The sequence below is a fragment of the Pteropus medius genome, unplaced genomic scaffold (assembly GCF_902729225.1).
Source record: "Pteropus medius unplaced genomic scaffold, Ma_sr-lr_union100, whole genome shotgun sequence".
NCBI lineage: Eukaryota > Metazoa > Chordata > Mammalia > Chiroptera > Pteropodidae > Pteropus > Pteropus medius.
Window position 1 is genome coordinate 3,212,483 of NW_024350399.1, and position 8,523 is coordinate 3,221,005.

The following is an 8,523-nucleotide window of genomic DNA, read 5'->3' on the forward strand; positions in this document are numbered from 1 at the left end:
GGAAAATATGCCTTTTCCACCTTCAAGCTAGTATATGGCCTCCGTGTTCTCCTATATACATAGCAGGAAGTGACATTCAGGGAATGAGCTATTCCTTCAGCTATTCTGAGAAATAAGTTTTTCACTGACTGTGCGATGAGGGTAGGGTTCAGTTACTTATAAACCTATAAGATTTGAGCTGGATGGTCCCGTACTTGACCTTTAATACGAATTTGAACATAGGGATTTAGGTCTATCTGAACGTTTACAGAAAAATGAGGTGCCAGGAACTTATTCAGTGCTGGTAAATTTTCTTATTTAAGAAAATGGAAAGTAAACCAATATGACTGCCGCCAAATCTCATATTTACTTTAATTAGACACTTAAGTCTGCCTCAATATACCAAATCTTTTCCTACATCCTTCTCTTGCGCTCCTAAAACTTCATGACTTTAGACTTCCTTACATTTTGAAGTTTTGCCAAGCAAATTATAGGCAAAATCAAATTCTGAGAAGTATGTACCGGAATTAAGATGTTTACAAATACATTTTAAAGGATCATTTGAAAATTTTAATTTAAATTTGCAGACTATTCAATAAATTGGATCATTAAAAAGTTATAAAGTTAGTCGTTAAGCTGCATTGCAATTTAGTTAAAACTCTAGAAGTTATCATTCTTATTGAGTAGACGAATTATGAATTGCCCTTACATTTTTCCTAGATAAAATTTGTATCTGACTGAGATTTTCTTTTATCCTAGTCTAGGTTAACATGAATCTATCTGTCTATTCTGCTAGTTAAATAAATTTTGCCTCAATTCTTATTATTTTCATAGTTAATTCTGTTTAGGAAATGTAGTCTTTCATGAAATAGAATATACTAGACTTTCTCAATTAAGATTTAAATATCTAGAAAGTAGTTTGATATTTAGTGACATATGAACTTCCTTTTAGAAACTGCATCATAGTTTCTCAAATTTTCATTTGAATTCTCTATTTTTGCCAATCTGAAACATTGACTACCAATGGAATAACAAATTACTTTTCTGGACAGATAATTATTTCTAATAGTCTATATCTAGCCTATATAGAGCTCTTTTGGAGAGTTAATTCAGTTTGCTTAGAAGATACCTTTAATATCTAAATGGTTGTTTATATATATATATAAATATATATAATATATATATAAACAACCATTTTTATATATATATATATATATATATATACACACACACACACTTATATATATTAATATATATATAAAATCTAAATGGTTGTTTTTATATATATACACACATATATATAATATATATGTGTGTATATATATTATATATATATATATTTATGGCCAATTCAAATTATTATTAGCATTTGAAATACATGATACTTTTGCATTTTAGAAGATAGCGAGTTACAACTGGATTTCCAGAGGCCTTGTATTTGTTGGCTTAGAGGATTTTAGGTAAGCAATCTCATGCTTCTTGGAATCAGTGTTGTGGAAAAACACTAACAGGGGTTCAAAGGGTTGGTTATGATCTATTCTAATTGCACATATGTGTAGTGCAGTTTGATATAGCTACCTCATTTCAAAAACTGTTTCAGTGGGAGGGTTAGTTGGGTTATAACATAGATAAAGTTGACTATTTCCCAGGCTACATACTGAATATTGAGTCCGTTTATAGGTACAAATCCCTTTCTGAATTCCCTGACATTCATAATAGCTATAGAAAAGTAAGGTAGTGGAAATTCTCTTACCTCCTTTGGTGACATGAATACATAGCTTTAATTTCCTTCCCTCTCCAGTGTCTAATTATAAGGAGTCCCATGATGAAATTCCTCAGGCTTCAGCCCTGCGTAGACCAACCAGCTTCCAGTTGGTGGCTGGAGCAGAGTATTTTGTCTTTCTCAGTTAGTGGGATCTGTCTGCACCATCCATGAAGGAGTTTCTGCAGGAGATGGCTATGGTGAAGATCTGGACAGTTTGGATAGCTGGTCCTTAAGCTTAACCACACTGACAAACCAGGCAAAACTTAGAGAATCTGGTTGAATTAGTAATGTTTTGGTTGATTTTGCAAATAAATGTATCCAAACAGTACAGCAGTATGTGATTCAATATCAATTTCCTCATAGAATCTTAAAACCTGTGTCATATTGAGTTAATTCTTTTGTAAAATTCAGCAATCTTATACTCTAATAACAAATGTTAGGCTAATGAATACGTTAGCTAGACTAATTTTATACAAATGCATTTTGGCAGACATTTTACATAGTACTTTCAGTTCCTGACTCCAGGTTGCTTTAATTTAGGGTAATACACTGGATTAGAACTTTATAGTACTCTTTCTTGATTTCGATCTTTTGTAAAGGATGCCCATGAAAGGTTTTATTAAGAAAGTTTGGTGGAAAACAAGCCATTTAAGTGTTACTAGGAATTTATCTATATTTCTCCCCTATGCTCATTTGTTTACTTGTAAATGGCAGTGGGAGTTGCTAATATAAAAGCGTGAGGACCTGTCTAGCTTGGTTGGAGTGGCTCCTTCTTCCAATCTTTAACTTATACTTCTCCTGGATGAGAGGGGTGATCCTAATTTCTTAAAAGAATAGGGGCTCTTTCTAAAGTTTCCCTAGTGATGTGGTGGGGGCCTGAAAGTGATAAGATATTTCAAGGTCAACTATTAATCTAGGGTCTTCTTCTAACTTCCTTATTACTGGGGGAGGTCTCCTGCAAAGGATTTCGCTGATCTCTCAGTGTCTATGCAGGCAGACCCAGAAACTCTCATAACTAATTTTCTTGCCTAATTCTTTTCTATGAGCTATGCATCCCTTTATTATCATATGCATGTTGAGAGACAGGAGGTCTCTTCTTCTGTATCTGCTTCCTGCTGAGAATGGTCATAGTCTCTGCCTACTGGGGTTTCACGGAGCTCTTTCCCTTTTCTGATCAGGGCAGGATCTTAGTTTTCCTGATGAAATTAGCTAGAGTAGTTTTGTGGGTTTGGTTCATATGTTCAACTTTCCCTAAACTTTGCAACCATTAGGCTGTGTGGAGCTTCTTTTCCTCTCACTGTCTGCAATCCCCCTTTCTGATGAAAGGTTCCATGTATATGCAAGGTGACAAAAGGCATACCTTGAATTGGTGTAGATATTGGCCCATTGTGATGACCAGCCCTGCAGCAGAGCCTTAGCTCTGATTACCTCATTGGCAGTTGTTGCGTAGCTGGCTTTGAGTGGTCCTTCATATGGATAAAGCTGTTCCCGACTGTGAACAATACTAGTTCTGGGTCTTAAAGAGGAACATCTCTCTGGTCTGCCTGGTTTGTCCATGGCCATCTCACAATCGTGGTTGGGAGTCTCTCCTGTAGTGGGGTTCAATGTATGTACAGTTTCTGAGGCAGACTCGTGGACTTTTGTAAAGCAGCCCCCAATGACGAGTTATTCTGGCGTTGGTCAGCTACATATGTTCTTAATTTCTCACCAGTGCAATTACCTCTATATTTTGTACTAGTGTAAGCTTGTCCACTTCTTTGACCAGGATTATTGTGGCAGCTAAGGCCTGGAGGCACGGCAGCTATCCCGGAGCTACCAGATCTAGCCATTTGGACAAATATGCAATTGGGCCTTGCCATTGCCCGACTGTGTGAGGACCCCTGAAAAGGTTAAAGTCTCATGTTATATCTGGTAGTCCTAATGCTGGTGTGCTGGTTAAGAGTCTCTTTATTTCCCTGAAAGCTTTTTCTTGTTTGATCCCCAAATCAGGGGATCTTTCCTTATTCAGTGACTTGGCAATCTCAGAGAAACCTAACATCCAGATTCGATGAAATCCAGCTGCCCCTAGGACCTCACAAATTCCTTTTGGTGTTAATGTCCACTATAAAAGTCAATGATTGGCCCCCTGCTTCTATTGCGGGTATAGGCTCCTTGGGGTCTAGGATCAGCTCCTTGGGGTCTAGGATTAGCTCCTAGTCTGATTGTTCCTTGGCCTGGCTGATGAGTTCTTTGGTGAAATTCTTGGCCTTTTAGATGTTTTCCTATGACGAGGGTACTCGTTTCTCCAATGGCCGGCTTCTTTGTAGTAGGCGCATTGGTTGCAGTGAAGTGGCAGTCTCCTTCCGGTTTCTCTCCTTCAAGAGAGAGCAACAGTCTGTTGTTCTGGACCTGGGTTTCCCAATGCAGCTGTTAACAGGGAGACCTTCTGCTTCCTCTTTGACTGTCACCTCATTGTTGTGCAGGATGAGGGCCAAGTAGATGCAGGCGAGCTCTGAGAAGGATGTCATGGTGCAGGCAGTGCTGGGCGAGCACTGCTGGCATGGTGTTAGTCACTGGATGAAGTGAGGGCCTCTCCCCAAAGTGGCCTTAGCTTCCTTGGAAGGACCGAGCACCTTACTAGTAGCTGAGAAAAGGGGTATACATCCGGAACGCCTTGTATAGTCTCTCAAAAAACTCTGTGAGTGACTTCTCTGGCAAGCTTTTTAATGAAAGGGATGGGAACAATCTCAACCCAGCCATCCTTGTTCTGGGCACTCCATCACTGTCTATCAGGCTTCTTTATTATCACCAGGATTTCACCCTTCTCAAAGGGCTGGTCTTTGACATCAATCCCAGGAAAGTCATAGAGAGTCTGTACATATTCTAATGTGCTTAGATATCTGGGCGCAGGCTCCATCAGGGTGGTGGTGTTCAGGCAGTGAGTTTTGTAAAACCCTAGCAGGGTCAGCAACAGTCAAATTCTAGGTCCCTGATTTTAAAACGGTGATTTGGCAGTGAGTTGATGATGTAGTGAGAGATTCACATATTCTCAAACACAGACGGTACATAGTCCCCAGGGTAGGTGGAGGAGTCACAAACTAGGAACATCCTGGGGAGCTGACTTTGGAGCTGGGTCTGAGCCTCCTGGTGAGACATCATCCCTACATACGAGGTAAAGCAATCTGAGTCATCGAATTTGAACCTGACAGAGGGCATGGTTTGGGCCAGGGCTCTGGGGTAGGTCGGGGTGGCAAAGGTACTGATGGTGGTGGCCTACCGAGCAATTGTGAGTAAAGTGGCTGTGCAGGGACTGATGAACCTGCTAAGATGTACGGTGGTAGGAAGAAAATAGGTTCCTCCTTGTGGTCTCCTTAGTAGATTATTTTTGCTGGCACTTCCTTGTTCTTTTCTCGAGTCATTTGGGTCACAAATACTTTACTCTATCCCTGCCTATTCACGCAAAACCAGACTGAAGAGAGCACTACAGCAGCAATCTGCAGTCATGTGTCTATGTACAGCTACTGGTCCGGATATCCAGAGGTCCCTGTCACTACCCAATATACTGCCCTCACTGTAGGGAGGTCTAATGTCCCTTCCGAGGGCCACCCTACTCTAAATATGGGCCATTCAAGCTCACAAAGAGTACAAAGCTTTCCTGGGATCAGCCTGACCCCGTAATTTTTCGAGAAATTTTCTTTAAGATTTTCCAACATACAATCTAATGCAGTTGGTTTAGCAGAAACTCCCTCCATTTTTGCAGGGGGCTTCCTTTGAAAATTGGTCACAGGGCCAGTGTTAATATATTCCCTAAAGTTCCAGAAACTTGGTTAAGACAACATAAAACACTGAAATTGTCTTGACAAAATTCTTATTTACTTCTCAGAAAAACTTTTCACATTAGTGTCAGACCAATAGTCTAGGAAACATTAAATATAATTCTAATTTTTGCTTTAGCTTACTTTCAAATTTTTAAATTCTCACCTTGTTTTGCTTAGTTACATAAAATTTCTCCTCAGAATCTCTCCCCCAAAACCTTCTTTCATACTTTGCTCTTAGGATATTACACTTTCAGTTTAATTTCCCCTCTGGATCTCTCTTCACATATACACATAGATGTCTCTTCTACTACTTTCCTTATTCTCTCCACTTGCCTCTTATCACCCATTCAGTAATATCCAACTCTGAGGCAAACACCTTCCCTTCAATTTCCTTCAGAATATGTCTCCAGACCTTATACCTTCTGTTAGCAATGACAATTTCTTTTCTTCCTACTCAAACCTTCCACTACATGCCTTATTCGTTCATTTAAATCTGAGGTACCTCCCATGCCCCCCATGATAGACAACAATCATGAAGGAGTGGAGGATAGGGTCGGGGAAAGTTTGAAGGGGATGCCACTTGCTTCGCCGGTTTCTGGCTGCTCCCTTCAGGGGGATTTCAGGTGCCTCTTAGCATTGGTGGGTTGGTATAAATTCCCAAACCGGATCACTGGCGTAGACTCCTCATGGAGATCTAGTAGGGCCACCATAAGATGTATGAGGATTGCCACGGAACCATGGATTGGGGCTCAACTCTTGTTTCTTGGCAATGCCACATCTCAATCTTTCAGCATTTACTCTTTTTCATTCAACCTCCTACTGTTTCTTCTTTTCTCTCTCTCTCCCTTTCAGAGCTTTAGAGGGTAACCCTTGCTTGACTCCTCATGAGATTGCAAGGACCTTGTCAGTTCACAATCTCCCTTATTTTTTATTTATTTATTTTTATGCCTACAGCACCTGGTTTTCTTAGGTGGTCTCCTATCCAAGTACTAACCGGACCTGACCCTGTTTAGCTTCCAAGATCAGACAAGATCAAGCTTGTTCAGGATGGCATGGCCTTAGACTTCTTCTTTTCTCTTGAGAGTAAGCAGTCACTCCCCACAACCTGTGGAAGGCACTTGGTCACTCTCTGGAGGGTGATGGAACTCCCTCCTTTACTTAGTGTTTTACCAAACTCATCCCACCCTGGAATGGTAACACAAAGACAAACAAGGGTGGGTGCTCCTTCCACAGAGGAGACCATTCAGATGCTCATCTGGTCATGTCCTTCAGGAGTTTAGGTGATGCTTAGCTGTAGCGGACTCAACTTTGTGACTTACAATCGGACACTAGTTTGATGCCACCCTGGATCATATGCCATTCACCACAGAACCGCAGAATGAGCCCACATGAACACCATAGCCTTTAGGGGACCTTAAGGGTGCCCAGCTGTGAAGCTACACACTCGTGCCTGACCGATCAAGTCAGTAAAGCCATTCATTCACTCACTTATTCACACATCAAGTTAAAACATTACCTCCACACCAGTATACATGCAGGTTTTACACTCGGCCAGTGGGAGGCCTTCTTAATGTCTTCCCCGCACCCCTTTTTAGAGACCCACAATGTCTTCCCTCACTGGGAAGACCCTGAACTCAGATTATTCATCAGGTTCTATGCTGTCTTCTTACTGAAGACTAAGAAGTGATCAAATTCCTCTTTCGTCTGACAGATGGGCTACCATGATGTCCCCAGGACCTTACCTTACCTTGGTACCTTTCTACAAATGATGGTAAACCCTTTCCCAGCAGCCATTCTTGTTGAGTTGGTCCTTCCTTCCTATGAGTCCAGTTGGGAGCTCAGTCATGCTGACAGCAGAGGTGCCGATTCAAGAGAGAACCCAAAATACTCGGGTGGCACACCTTCTTAGTTGTTTCAGAACCCCTCCATCTTGATCCTACTGAGAGGCCCGTCTGGCATCATGGTTGGAATCTCTCTGGGGCATCCAAAATGTTGTGGAAAAATCCCAAAAGTAGCTCTGAAGATCTGGGCCATGAGCTATGTTGCAACATTCCTTATATACCAGTCTATTATGTGAGCTGATTGGTTGATTGGAGCTTAAACCATTACAAAGCAGAGGGAGTTGCTATGGTTCCAAGTAGTAACATTGGTAGAAGGGCAAGAGTTGCTATGGGTTACTGATGGTTACAAATTGTTACAGGAAGCCGGGAACTGCCAGGGTACAAAATGCTCTGTCCCCTCAGCCCTGTGACTTCCCGGCCTCAGGAGGAAAGAGAATGTGCCTGGCTGCGTGGCTGGAGGATGAAACATGGGATCTCATCTTCTGAGGTGTTGGCCAGGACTAATAACATATAAATAGAACCTCTGTCCCCGGGACCCATCCCTGGCTGCCCCACCTGGTTGGGCAGTGGTCCTGAGAGCAGCCAAGATCTCAGGAACACGGTGCTTGCTGGTGGTACAGGGTGCCTGCTCTGGGCAAAGAGACTGCCCATATTGAGGGTGGCGGAGGAAAGAATGGCTGCCTGTGTTGGAATAGGTAGGAGAGAATCACAGGTGTTTAGAGGGGGTAATGAAGATGGTCAAATGAGAGGTAGGAGGGTGGTAGAATTGTCATAAATGGAGTATGGAAACGTGGAATAGGAAAGAAATGGACTACCTGGAGGCTGAAGAATGTTTAAGGGCCCTGGTTTTGTGGAAAAATCTCAAAAGAAGTCCAGCAAAAAACCATGCAGTCCACTCAGAGGGATTGGGAGAACTCAGGTTTATTATGCGTATTACCATAGGAGCTCCTGCTCTGGAGATCTGGGCCACAAGCTATGTTGCAACATTCCTTATATAGCAGTCTATTATGTGAGCTGATTGGTTGATTCGAGCTTAGACCATTACAAAGCAGAGGGAGTTGCTATGGTTCCAAGTAGTAACATTAGTAGAAGGACAGGAGTTGCTATGGGTTACCGATGGTTACAAATTGTTACAGGAAGC

At 41.7% G+C, this 8,523-nt stretch overlaps 1 pseudogene; it reads right to left on the minus strand.

Moving 5' to 3' along the window:
- Positions 1 to 1,330: 1,330 nt before the first annotated feature.
- LOC120584309 (crk-like protein) lies at positions 1,331 to 5,909 on the minus strand (annotated as a pseudogene).
- Between the last annotated feature and the right edge of the window lie 2,614 nt (positions 5,910 to 8,523).